The sequence below is a fragment of the Oncorhynchus mykiss genome, chromosome 6 (assembly GCF_013265735.2).
Source record: "Oncorhynchus mykiss isolate Arlee chromosome 6, USDA_OmykA_1.1, whole genome shotgun sequence".
NCBI lineage: Eukaryota > Metazoa > Chordata > Actinopteri > Salmoniformes > Salmonidae > Oncorhynchus > Oncorhynchus mykiss.
Genome location: NC_048570.1, coordinates 54,471,212 through 54,486,109, shown reverse-complemented (window position 1 = coordinate 54,486,109; position 14,898 = coordinate 54,471,212). Strand labels below are relative to the sequence as shown.

Genomic DNA, 14,898 nt, shown 5'->3' with positions numbered 1-14,898 from the left:
CGAACAAAAGGTATAAGATCTCCTAAGCCTGTGTTAACCTCAGGCCTTATTTTCTGCGTTCATCCCAAAATCCTACGGCCTACAGGGAGGAGGTGAGGGCCCTCGGTGTGTGGTGTCAGGAAAATAACCTCTCAGTCAACGTCAACAAAGGGAGAGGGAGCACCTTCCCATCCACATCGACGGGACAGTAGCGGAGAGTGTGGAAAGAGAATGTGTGTGGTCCACCCACACAGACAGCGTGGTGAAGAAGGTGCAACAGCACCTCTTCAACCTCAGGAGGCTGAAGAAATTTGTCTTGTCACCTAAAACACTCCCGAGCTTTTACAGATGCACAATGGAGAGCATCCTGTCTGGCTGTATCACCGCCTGGTACGGCAACTGCACCGCCCTCAAGGCTCTCCAGAGGGTAGTGCGGTTTGCACAACGCATCACCGGGGGCAAACTACCTGCCCTCCAGGACACCTACAGCACCTGATGTCACAGGAAGGCCAAAAAGATCATCAAGGAGAACAACCACCCGAGCCACTGCCTGTTCACCCCGCTATCATCCAGAAGGCGAGGCCAGTACAGGTACAGGACCGGGAGACTGAAAAACAGCTTATATCTCAAGGCCATTGAGTGGCTGCTGTCAACATTCAGACTCAAATCTCTGGCCATTTTAATAAATGGACTTAATAAAAGGTTTGACTAGTCACCTTAAATAACGCCCACTTTAATAATGTTTACATATCCTACTCATTACTCATCTCATATGTATATGCTGTATTCTATACCATCTACTGCATCTTGTCTATGCCGCACGGCCATAGCTCAACCACATATTTGTATCTACATATTCTTATTCGTCACTTACATTTGTGTGTATAAGGTAGTTGTTGTGAATTTGCCATATTATTAGAAGGACAAGCATTTCGCTACACTCGCATTGACATCTGCTAACCGTGTGTGTATGTGACCAATAAAATGTGACTTGATTTGATTTGAATCCTATTCTTTCCCCCTTTGGGTAACACATTTCTGGGAGTTAGGACCAGAAGCTGTCGACCTGTATTGGTCCAACCCTGGGGGAGATTCCCAGCGATGATGCAATCACCTGTAATTGGTCCCAGCTTATTCATTCGAGCTTGATTGGCAATCTGACCAGGCCAATTATGTCCCATGTGTGACAATGACACCCATGGTCCTTAAAAAGCCAGTAATGACGCTCCCCCAGCACTACCAGGCTTGCACTAGTCTGACTGGGGGCTCTAATATCCCCACCATTATCTCTCTCTCTCCAAGCTGATACCGTAGATGTAATGGTAATGCTGTACCTCTATGGTACCCAAAGAGAAGAGACTGGTAACTGGTGATTGACATTGCTGGATTCAAAGTCTACCACACACACAAAAAAGCAATGACCGTAGGTGACATGACAAAAAAGTGTCAAACCAGCTCACACAGCCAGACACAGACATAGGCCTAGACAGACAGACAGACACAGCACAGTGTGTGGTACAAGTGGCACCTGCCCATGCCGCTGACATTGGCATACCGCTGTTGGGTGACCTTGGCGTCGCCCCTCGCTGCGTTGTGCGCCCAGCGTGGCACGATGCCAGGTGCAGGGTGGCACACCGTATCAGACTCCCAGCGTCTGCTGTCTGTCTGTTACCTGCCATACCAGAATGTGTGTGTGTGTGTGTGTATGTGCATGCGTGCGTGCGTGCGTGCGTGCGTGTGTGCGTGCGTGCGTGCGTGCGTGCGTGCGTGCGTGCGTGTGTACCTCCATGTGTATACGAGCATGCACGACAGTGAATGATGGCTACATGCATTTAGTCAATAAATATTTCACAGGATTTCTCTAGTTAAGGTATGGAGCTGTACATTAGTGATGAAAGGGCAAACTATTCACAGCTCACTTACTGACCAATTCATATTCAAGCAATAATCCACACTGCCTCGAAGATCGAAATCCGCATTTGGGGAAACAGCGCCACCCTAGCGCCTTTGCCGTTAGGGGTTCACTGCGAAAGCTATTGTTATTCTTAGATCTTTTTTTCTTTCTTGACATGGTCAAATAACTCAAGCATAGATTGGTAACTTATTTTCAAATGTGGCACACGGAAACTAGAGGCCATGAGTAACTTGGTCAAACAGAATGGCACTGTTGACCTTTATAAACATGTTGGCTGGAGTTTTACTCTTATTGCATGGACCCCCCCCCCCCCCCCCCCCCCCCCCCCCCCCCCCAAGTAAGCATTCGGTGCATGTGACAAATACAATTTGATTTGATTTGATTTCTACTGCCAAGGATGGAGATTGGTGACATTGGTACAGAGGGACTCTGGCAAATAGTATATATCCTATAGGTGCTGTTATAAGCAGTCTCACTTAAACCCTCATATCTGCCACCCCGTTTGGCCTAGAGACTTGAAACGTTGTGTGTAGGTGTATTTTCCTCATGCCTCAAGGACCCATCACGTTTATCAGGATAGATTTTCCTCAATCTTGGACATTCTTTGAAAACCTTTGAAAAACGTATCACGAACCATACATCCAATTAACACCACATTTGGTAAGAAGGACGTCTCTTAACTTAGTTTGGAAAGAGCTAGACGATTGGTTAAGAGATGGCTGAGTCATTGATAAATCAGGAAATCCAGTTTTACGTGTCCATTTCAATCCTTTGCAAATCCTCTTCACAATGGTCCATCTATCAACGTGAAACTTGCTGGGGTCATCAAAGACATGATGAAGCATGTTAAGTTGCCATTGAGATCTTAACATAAGGAAACTATTATCGATTCACTTTTTTGACAATTTAACGCTAATGATTCAAATAACATTCAAATAACCAAATCTTCTTCTCAAGGACTAAAGGTCAGATTCACTCCAGATGTGTTTTTTGGACAATAGTCCTTAAAGAGTTTCTGGGGGAAAAAAACTGGGGGTTTTTGCATTCGAAGGTGGTCACAGTATACAAGTACTGTAGATGCTGAACATACACTAATATCCCAAAATACGAACAAAAACACCCAATTAGAATGTATGCCCATGGTACATGTCTAAATTTAGTTTGAGAATAGCTAAGGGATTGGTCAAAAGATGGCTGGGTTATTGACAAATCAAAAATCTGATTTTGCTTATCTATTTAAACCACTGTAAATCCATTCCACAGTTAGCCTGATGACTCACACTAAATTATTCCGCTGCTCTGTTGTTCTGTTAGTCTGAGACTGTCATCATTGAAGTCGTTTGTGGTGATGAGGGGCGCAGAGGGGCGTAGTACAAAACAAAGCCATCAGCGATTATTACATCATCTCTTAACTTATCAGAGTATCAAAGCTAATGACTCATTTTCAAACAGCTGCTTCACCGACAGTATGTGTGTCCTGGCTCTGACCCAACCCCTTCAGTTTCTGGACCAATCAGACATCCCCAAATGTGTTCACATTCGGTGAACAGTTGGGGAGGTACTCAGACTCAGACTCATTGCGGAGAGGAATGTAGTGTTTGGCCAGAGCAAGGATTCTGGGTAGCCAGGTAACTCCACAGTGGCCTGTCAACTTGAAACTCGTCAATGCTATCATGGACATCTCTAAGATGAACCACACTGAATTCGGTATTGGTATCTCAAAAAAGAAAGGAAACTATTAGCAACTAATTCATTGCATATGCAACGCTAATGCTCAAAATCATCTGCGAATCATCTTCTCCTCATGAACCATAATCTGGAGATTGACTCCAGATTTTGTATTTAGACTCATGATGCACAGAAAGGAGGGAAAGTGCTTGCTTTGTTATCAAAGTATTTGTGTTATCCAACTCATCTTGTGTCCTTTCTGCCATCCTGTGAACCAGGATAACTGCTCACAGTCATATATATTTTTTTGTTTGTTGTTGAAGCGGATGAGAAACGTAGGAGAAGAGCCTCCGACAGAGCGGTAAAAGAAATTGCAGTACACAATATGCTGTTCTATTAGTTGTGCAAGGATTTCCAAAGGGGGAAAAAAAGTGTTATTTGTAGGGATGTGACAAATGAAAAAAAAAAAAGTAATGTTTAAAGGGACATTTAAAAAAAAATCTGTTTTCTGTTCAAATTCATAAAAATCCATGTGAATTCACAATACAACTGTTGGAATTCCCAATGCGGTGTCAAGGTTTGGGTCTCGCAGTGCGTCCCTTTCAGATGTTTAAGCATTGCGCCTGTACTACCATTACTGTACCTCAATTCCACCTCGCAAAGTTTGCATTTCCTTCTCATTTAAGTATTGCCATAGAGGACTTCACTGCTGTCGCTCGTCTTTCTCTGCCCAACTCTTAAAGACGATGACGTAGTAGAGGAGAGTCGACTCCAAAATAATTGATTCCTCGACTCCTTACACATCGATTCCCGGTGTCGACTCCATGTCAAGATTCGACTCCTAAGAGTTAATATTTTTGGAATGGAGGAAACTGATTAAACACTTAGCTCTCACACAGTCACACACACATGTTGATAATGCACATATCTGCGCATATGCATGGTTTCGCTTCACGCTGTTCACAGGGTGGTAGCCAGAGCACCAAAAAAAGCAGAGAAGTTGAGCTTTGCGCTTCAGTGCCCTTAGTTGTTGCGGAAATTGACCACTATGCTGTTTACTTTTTGCGTCTTGCTGAGTCTACCGTTAAAGAGATATCGACTTTATCTACTTCCCCAGAGTCAGATTAACTAATGGATACCATTTTTATGTCTGTGCGTGCAGTTTGAAGGAAGTTGCTAACTAGCATTAGCTCAATTGCTAACTAGCATGCTAGTAGACACAATAGAGTCCAGACATTGCGCTAACTCTAGAGGTACTTTTGCACACCAATTCCAGCTATCTTCCTTCATACTGGCTGCAGAGACAGTAACTTCTTTGTTGCTGTAATATCCCAAACAGACGTGGCAGTTTCACCAATTGTAACCTGTTTCACGAAGCTAGGCGTATGTCGCACGCCACAACTTCACAGGAGAGGCATTTGAGTGCTTTAATAATATTATTGTGGTGCATCTGAAAATTGTTAAATTACGAGCCTAGTTGGTTTAGCCATGGAAAAAGACAGGAACCTTCCTGCTAGCCATGATTGGCTGAGATCATGGACATGCCGGGGGATGAGTTTGAATTTCCCTGCCATGTAACATGTTTCTGTCTATAAAGTGAGCTGCTCAGAATATGTTGATAATCCTTTCTACCGCAGATTTTTCGAAATATATAATGTTAGCCATTGAGAACTGCAACCGTTTTTGTACTTTTCTCAATAACATTGATGCCCTGAATTTAGCCGGCAATATCGACTGATCAGTTTGAAAAAGTTGTGATGGGCTACTTTATGCACACGCCACGGTCAGTGTGAACTGGAGTGACTTGACACAACGCTGGCCAAACAAAATGTAGCTACAAAAAAAACGGAGTTAAATGGTTGCAGTCTGCAGTGAAGCGTTCACCCATGTACATGGGTCTAGCTACATTTTCAGATATTATACATTTCTAATTTTGTCAGAAAGTCGTTTTCATTGCAAGTTAAAGTGTACTGTTTGCTAGCTATTGAACGTTAGCTTGCTGGCTCACTGGCTAACATTACGTGTGTGTGTAGTAAAATTATTTGAATCAGAAATCCATTTGCATTGCTAGTTATAGCCTAATGTTAACTAGCTATCTAACATTGAACATAGTTGGTTAGCTCTATCTGCCTGCAGATTCATACTAAAGCTATGACAATCAATTTGTATTGGTGGTAGTAGTATGTGTTGGGATTATACCGGTTCATTGTTTAGCTACATGTCTAAACAAAAGACTCCACTTCGCCAGACTATTACATGACCCATCGAGTTGCCAGGTCTGTCTGGGGGGGTGGTTAAAGTATTTATTTCACATGACCCATAAATTTAGACAAGTGTGTCTGGGTAAGCATCATCTAATAATCATAAAATATTTATAAAATATTTTTATCTTTCTGTTTTTGATATTGCTACTATGCAAATACGCAAGTAACCATTTCAATGTACGGTTTACACATTCTGTATCCTGTGCATGTGACAAATAAACATAGATTTTTTTTGGACCAGAGACGGAAATCTGAAGAACAACACGACATGCACCAAACTCAGATTAGCATATAGGCCAAGGATCAGATAAAGTGTATTTTTACCTGTTTTTTTCCCTATTTGTAGACTCGTATTCTTACCACTTTTAGACCTGAAATCTTTGGTTGTTTACTACACTACTCACTCTGTTTAGCACATGGCCTCACATGTAAATCCTTAAAGAGATGAGTACGGCTAAGGTTTAAGAGGGTACGAACAATGCGGAATAGATGAAGACAAAGAAGAGCTCTCCAGTAGGTTTACCAAAAAATATGGGCCATTTTCTCGAAAGAAGGGTTACAAGTTTATCAACTTTGAAAGCAGAATAACTTTCCTATTGTCCCTCAAGTGCAGTGTATGATATACGATTTTCTAGCTCTGAGTCTCTACTTTTATCCAATGTCAAAAACACTGTTTCAAATGTTGCTACATAGGACTGAATCCAGGAGGTGGGTCACAATTACGCATTCCAGCTTTAACCTGGATAAAGTTTAATACACAGTACTAGTCCAAAGTTGGGACATACCTACTCATTGCAGGGGTTCTTTCTTTTTACTATTTTCTACATTGTAGAATAACAGTGAAGACATCAAAACAATGACATAACAAATATAGAATCATGTAATAACCAAAAGAAGTGTTAAAGAAATAAAAATATATTTATATTCTTCAAAGTAGCCACCCTTTGCCTTGATGACACTCTCGGCACTCTCTCAACCAGCTTCATATGGTAGTCATCTGGAATGCATTTCAATTAACAGGTGTGACTTGTAAAAATTTCATTTGTGGAATTTCATTCCATCTTATTAATGCATTTGAGCCAATCATTTGTGTTGCGACAAGGTGGGGGTAGTCCTATTTGGTAAAAGACCAAGTCCATATCATGGCAAGAACATCTCAAATAAGCACAGAGAAATGGCAGTCCATCATTACTTTAAGACATGACGGTCAGTCAATTTCAAGAACTTTGAAAGTTTCTTCAAGTGCAGTCACAAAAACCATCAAGCTCTATGATGAAACTGGCTTTCATTGCACGATATCTAAGGAAGTCTCGAGGTTTTGCTCGCCTGAGGTAGAGTATCTCATATCTCAAGCTGTAGACCACACTATCTACTAAGATAGTTTTCATCTGTATTTTTCGTAGCTGTCTACCAACCACCACAGTCCGATGCTGGCACTAAGACCGCACTCAATGAGGTCCATAAACAAACAGGAAAACGCTCATATAGAGGCGGAGCGCTTAGTGGCCAGGGACTTTAATGCAGTTAAACTTAAATCCGTATTACCTAACTTCTATCAGCATGTTAAATGTGCAACCAGGGGGTAAACAACTCCAGACCACCTTTAATACACACACAGAGATGCATACAAAGTTCCCTCTCGCCCTCCATTTCGCAAATCTGACCATAATTCTATCCCCCTGATTCCTGCTTACAAGCAAAAAGTAAAGAAGGAAGCACCATTGACTCGGTCAATAAAAAAGTGGTCATATGAAGCAGATACTAAGCTACAGGACTGTTTTGCTAGCACAGACTGGAATATAGACTGGAATATGTAAACCACATCAGTCACTGGCTTCATCAATAAGTGCATCGATGATGTCATCCCCAAAGTGACTGTACGTACGTACCCCATCCAGAAGCCATGGATTACAGGCAACATCCGCACTGAGCTAAAGGCTAGAGCTGCCGCTTTCAAGAAGCAGGACTCTAACCCGGAAGCTTATTAAAAATCCTGCTATGCCCTCCGAAGAACCATCAAACAGGCAAAGCCTCAATACAGGACTAAGATCGAATCGTACTACACCGGCTCCGACGCATGCCGGATGTGGCAGGGCTTGCATACTATAACCGACTACAAGGGGAAACACAGCCGAGAGCTGCCCAGTGACACAAGCCTACCAGATAAGCTAAATTATTTATATCCTCGCTTCGAGGCAATTAACACTGAAACATGCATGAGAGCATCAGCTGTTAAATACGACTGTGTGATTACGCTCTCCTAAGCCGATGTAAGTAAGACCTTTAGACAGGTCAACATTCACAAGGCCGTAGGGCCAGACGGATTACCAGGACGTGTACTCCGAGCATGCGCTGACCAACTAGCAAGTGCCTTCACTGACATTTTCAACCGCACCCTGTCCGAGACTTTAACCTGTTAGATCTCTAGGGGCGCTATTTCATTTTTGGATAAAAAACGTTCCCGTTTTAAGCGCGATATTTTGCCACGAAAAGATGCTCGACTATGCATATTCTTGACAGTTTTGGAAAGAAAACACTCTGAAGTTTCAGAATCTGCAAAGATTTTGTCTGTAAGTGCCCCAGAACTCATTCTACAGGCGAAACCAAGATGATGCATCAACCAGGAATTAGCAGAATTTCTGAAGCTCTGTTTTCCATTGTCTCCTTATATGGCTGTGATTGCGCAAGGAATGAGCCTACACTTTCTGTCGTTCGCCCAAGGTCTTAGCAGCATTGTGACGTATTTGTAGGCATATCATTGGAAGATTGACCATAAGAGACTACATTTTCCAAGTGTCCGCCTGGTGTCCTGCGTGGAATTCGGTGCGCAATTGCCAGCTGCTCATACTTTTCCATTTGATATAGGGGAGAAACCATGTGTCCAAGAACGATGTATCAATGAAGAGATATGTGAAAAACACCTTGATGATTGATTCTAAACAACGTTTGCCATGTTTTCAGTCGATATTATGGAGTTAATTTGGAAAAAAGTTCGCGTTTTGAGGACTGAATTTTCGGATTTTTTTTGGTAGCCAAATGTGATGTATAAAACGGAGCTATTTCTAATACACAAAGAATCTTTTTGGAAAAACTGAGCATCTGCTATCTAACTGAGAGTATCCTCATTGAAAACATCAGAAGTTCTTCAAAGGTAAATGATTTTATTTGAAGGATTTTATGTTTTTGTTGAAATGTTGCGTGCTGGATGCTAACGCTAATGCTAACACTAAATGCTAACGCTAAATGCTAACGCTAAATGCTAACGCTAAATGCTAACGCTAAATGCTAACGCTAAATGCTAACGCTAGCTAGCTACTTTTACACAAATGATTGTTTTCCTATGGTTGAGAAGCATATTTTGAAAATCTGAGATGACAGTGTTGTTTACAAAAGGCTAAGCTTGAGAGATGGCATATTTATTTCATTTCATTTGCGATTTTCATGAATAGTTAACGTTGTGTTATGCTAATGAGCTTGCTGATAGATTTACACAATCCTGGATACAGGGGTTTTTTCATAGCTAAACGTGACGCAGAAAACGGAGCGATTTGTCCTAAACAAATAATCTTTCAGGAAAAACTGAACATTTGCTATCTGAGAGTCTCCTCATTGAAAACATCTGAAGTTCTTCAAAGGTAAATGATTTTATTTGAATGCTTTTCTGTTTTTTTGTGTAAATGTTGCCAGCTGAATGCTAATGCTAAATGCTACGTTAGCCATCAATACTGTTACACAAATGCTTGTTTTGCAATGGTTGAGAAGCATATTTTGAAAATCTGAGATGACAGTGTTGTTAACAAAAGGCTAAGCTTGAGAGCTAGCATATTTATTTCATTTCATTTGCGATTTTCATGAATAGTTAACGTTGCGTTATGGTAATGAGCTTGAGTCTGTATTCACGATCCCGGATCTGGGATGGGGAGATCAGAAAGGTTAATACCAACATGTTTCAAGGAGACCACCATAGTCCCTGTGTCCAAGAACACTAAGGTAACCTGCCTAAATGACTACCACCCGTAGCAATCATGTCTGTAGCCATGAAGTGCTTTTAAATGTTGGTCATGGCTCACATCAACATCATTATCCCAGACACCCTAGACCCACTCCAATTTGCATACCGCCCCGACAGATCCACAGATGATGCCATATCTACTTCACTCCACACTGCCCTTTTCACACCTGGACAAAAGGAACACCTATGTGAAAATGCTATTCATAGACTACAGCTCAGTGTTCAATACTATTGTGCCCTCAAAGCTCATCACTAAGCTAAAGACCCTGAGACTAAACACCTCTCTCAGCAACTAGATCCTGGACATCCTGACGGGCCGCCCCCAAGTGGTAAGGGTAGGTAACAACACATCCACCACGCTGATCCTGCTCAGTCCCCTACTGTACTCCCTGTTCACTCATGACTGCACGGCCAGGCACGAATCCAAAACCATCATTAAGTTTGCAGATGACACAACAGTGCTAGGCCTGATCCCCAACAACGACGAGACAGCCTATAGGGAGGAGGTCAGAGACCTGACCGTGTGGTGCAAGGACAACAACCTCTCCCTCAACGTGATCAAGACAAAGGAGAGGATTGTGGACTACAGGAAAGGAGGACCGAGCACGCCTCCATTCTCATCGACGGGGCTGTAGTGGAGCAGGTTGAGAGCTTCAAGTTCCTTGGCATCCACATCACCAACAAACTAACATGGTCCAAGCTCACCATGACAGTCGTGAAGAGGGCACGACAAAACCTATACCCCCTCAGGAGACTGAAAATATTTGACATGGGTCCTCAGATCTTCAAAAGGTTCTACAGCTGCACCATCGAGAGCATCCTGACTGGTTGCATCACTACCTTGTATGGCAACTGCTCAGCCTCCGACTGCAAGGCACAGCAGAGGGTAGTGCGTACAGCCCAGTACATCACCGGGGCCAAGATTCCTGTCATCCAGGACCTCTATACCAGGCGGTGTCAGAGGAAGGCCCTGAAAATTGTCAAAGACTCCAGCCACCCTAGTCATAGACTGTTCTCTCTGCTACCGCACGGCAAGCGGTACCGGAGCGCCAAGTCTAGGTCCAAGAGGCTCCTAAACAGCTTCTAACCCCAAGCCATAAGACTCCTGAACATCTAATCAAATGGCTACCCAGACTATTTGCATTGACCCCCTCCCATTTTACGCTGCTGATATTCTCTGTTATTATCTATGCATAGTCACTTCAATAACTCATGCACATTGACTCTGTGCCACTACCCCTGTATATAGCCTCGCTTTTTATTTTACTGCTGCTCTTTAATTATGTAACCTTTATTTCTTACTTTTTTCCCTTGTATCTTTCTTAAAACTGCATTGTTGGTCAAGGGCATTTCACTGTAAGGTCAACACACCCGTTGTATTCGGCGCATGTGACAAATAACATTTGATTTGATGAGGTTTGCCACAGGAAACGAAGTCCCAGAATTACCTCTGCAGAGGATTTCAGAAATTGCAGCCCAAATAAATGCTTCACAGAGTTGAAGTAACAGACACATCGCAACGTCAACTGTTCAGAGGAGACTGCGTTAATCAGAACTTCACGGTCGAAGAAACCAATATTAAAGGACACCAATAAGAAGATTTGGGCCAAGAATCAGACATTTTTATTTAACCAGGCAAGTCAGTTAAGAACAAATACTAATTTTCAATGAGAGGCTAGGAACAGTGGGTTCACTGCCTTGTTCAGGGGCAGAATGACAGATTTTTACCTTGTCAGCTCTGGGATTCAATCTTGCAACCTTCCAGTTACTAGTCCAATGCTCTAACCACTAGGCTACCTGCCACCACATTAAACCAGTGGAAATCGGTCCTTTGGTCTGATGAGTCAAAATGTGAGATTTTTGGTTCCAACCACTGTGTCTTTGTGAGATGCAGAATAGGTGAACGGATGATCTCCGCATGGAGGATGTATGATGGTGTGGGGGTGCTTAGCTAGTGACACTGTCTATGATTTATTTAGAATTCAAGGCACACTTAACCAGCACGGCTACCACAGCATTCTGCAGCGATATGCCACCCTATCTGGTTTGCACTTAGTGGGACTATCATTTGTTTTTCAACAGGACAATGACCCAACACACCTCCAGGCTGTGTAAGGGCTATTTGATCAAGAAGGAGAGTGATGGAGTGCTGCATCAGATGACCTGGCCTCCACAATCACCCAACCTCAACCCAATTGAGATGGTTTGGGATGAGTTGGACCGCCAAGTGAAGGAAAAGCAGCCAACAAGTGCTCAGCATATGTGGGAACTCCTTCAAGACTGTTGGAAAAGCATTCCAGGTGAAGCTGGTTGAGAGAATGCCAAGAGTGTGCAAAGCTGTTATCAAGGCAAAGGGTGGCTACCTTGAAGAACCTAATTTAACACTTTTGTGGTTACTACATGATTCCATATGTGTTATTTCATAGCGTTGATGTCTTCACTATTATTCTACAATGTAGAAAAGAGGAGTAAAAATAAAGACAAACCCTTGAATGAGTAGGTGTGCCCAAACTTTTAACTAGTACTGTATGTAGTAGTATGCAGAATGCATCCACAGTATACTGTAGACAAAGTGCTTACGTGGTGGGTGTTTTGTGCTGGTGGTTCACTTAGCCTATAATATGCAGAGGGAATCCCAATGTGGATATATTCCTATGTAGTTTGTAAAGAGGAGTCTTCTTTAATGTCCTCTGTCACTGGTCAGTGTTGATAAGCTGCCATTGTCTCTTCATTTTTCACACACACACACATATACACACACACACACACACACACACACACACACACACGCGACACAAACACACGTATGCACACAAACACACAGACACACTTGCATTTAGTGTAGTAATCATGGTTACTGGGGGCAACGCAGAAAGAATAGGCCCACAAATGATGCATTGCAATCAAGTCCCGTTTTCCTAATGCCCTAGCTGTGTTACTGCGCCAGCCAGGAATGCGACATATATTACCATGCATCCAGATCACAGGAAATCTGCGCGAGGATACAGTGAGGACAAATGTATCATACACACACATAGTTGGACTGCTATGAAGAGATGCTGTTGCTATGCAGTGGGTGGTTTGGCTGGTGTGTGTGTGTGTGTGTGTGTGTGTGTGTGTGTGTGTGTGTGTGTGTGTGTGTGTGTGTGTGTGTGTGTGTGTGTGTGTGTGTGTGCCCGCAGTGACTCTGCAGACACTGCTGTAATGCAGCATGCAGCATTGCAGCCCATTGCTCCACTCACACCATAGACTGCAGGTTACTGCTCCCCTACTGCTGCACTCCCTGTGAACACTGCATTACAGGACACACTCTCTGTGTGTGGTCATGGATCGTGCGGTTATGGAGATACACACACACACACACACATATGGCCAGAGAATGTGCCTCGTAGCAGTGGTACCTGTCATCATTACCAGTAAAGTGGGCATAATGGTGATTCTCACGCCTCGCCACCCGCCCCCTAATCTGATTATGCCACATGATTGGATGTTTGTGCTGGGGCCACGGGTCTCCGGGTTCCGCACATGCTGCCACTCACGGGCCATCTGGGAGGATGCCTCTGGCGGGGCAGGCAGGGGTCCTGACAGAACACAGGCCATCTGTGTGGACGACTCAGCTTTAGTGTGTGAGTCCTGGAAAAGAAAAGTGTGCTCACAGTTCTGACTGTCTCTGGGTAGTACTTGCCCTCAGGCACAGATCAGCTTACCCACCCAGAAATGCCAAGTGTAACCATTGGGGGTTAATGCTAAACTGACCTCAGATCAGTGTCTATGGGCAACCTCATCTTACTGCTTCGGGCTTAGCAAGGCTTAGGCCCACTGTGGTGGCTAGCTTGGCTATCCATTCAGTAGTTCATGTTTAAAAGTGACGTTTTTTCTATACATTTCAATGGCATAGATAACTTTCCTTAATGATGTGTACACAAATCATTGTTTCCATCTCTATGGAGGTCTATGGAAATGCTCTGCTTTTGTGTCAGCTAAATGCTATGGGGATGTGACATGATGCCCAAGCTGCTCTGGAGTACAACTGATCATGCCCTTTTCAAAAGAGGAGGCAAGAATCTGGTTGTGCAGCTAGAAGCCTTCATATGAGATGGCGACGAAAAAAGAAAAAAAAAAATCCAAAGCGCTAAGAAATGAACTTTCTGTGTGGTGTGGATCAGAGAGAGAGCGAGAGAGGTAAAGCATCTCTTCAAATGATAATTCCTCCGCCCGCTTGACTCTGCTCATGGACAGCACAAGTGCTGACTCAGGGGAAAAGTACAGATTGCTTTTGGAATGGGATGAGTACCCAAACGAAGAGATAAAGGCAGGAGGGAGCGGAGAGAGAGCTGACAGAGAGAGAGGATGGAGCGAAGGAGGAGAGAGAGGGAGCAGAGAGAGAGAGAGAGAGAGAGCAGAGGGAGAGAGCAGAGGGAGGGCCTAGGAGGATTTGTGCTCAATTTCATTACGTTTTTGGCTGAGGGAAGGGGTCTGCAGAGCCATAAGGGGTTTATCTGAAGCCATAACCCATTTTATTAACAGCTATTGATTGAGCCTTTCAATTGGTCGAAGTTAAACGTGGCTGTATTAGCCATAGATGGGGTTTCTGTATTAGCGGTGGAGGTACTGTTAGCTATCTGTGTTAGCCGTGGATGGGCTATTGGCTGTTAGCTATCTGTGTTAGCAGTGGATGGGCTATTGGCTGTTAGCTATCTGTGTTAGCAGTGGATGGCCTGAACTATCAGGCCTGCCAGGGTGGGATGGATTAGAGTGAATAACTGCTGAGTCAGGGAGGCGTTTGCCAAATCGGGAGACTACAAAGCTAGCATCAGCTAGGGTTGCTACGGGTGACGCATGAACGTTTAGTGTACCGCTAACAGGGTATGAGTAGCATAGTAACTAGCTAAAAAACTAGCTAAAAACAAAACTTCCTTTACAGTACAGTAGATTCACACCAACAACCACCAAGTGACCTTAATTGCTAGCAGGGTAAATGCCTCTCCATTTGACTAATTGGCAGAGAAGAGTATTTTTCACGTACAGCAGCAGTGTCAGTGATTCACATGGACAGAGCC

General features: G+C 43.4%; 1 protein-coding gene across 5 annotated transcripts in view; it reads right to left on the bottom strand.

The window, feature by feature from the left end:
* Positions 1-14,898, bottom strand: part of brsk2b (BR serine/threonine kinase 2b) — a 186,801-nt gene that overhangs the window by 153,145 nt on the left and 18,758 nt on the right. The gene's annotated exons all lie outside the window — the stretch shown is intronic.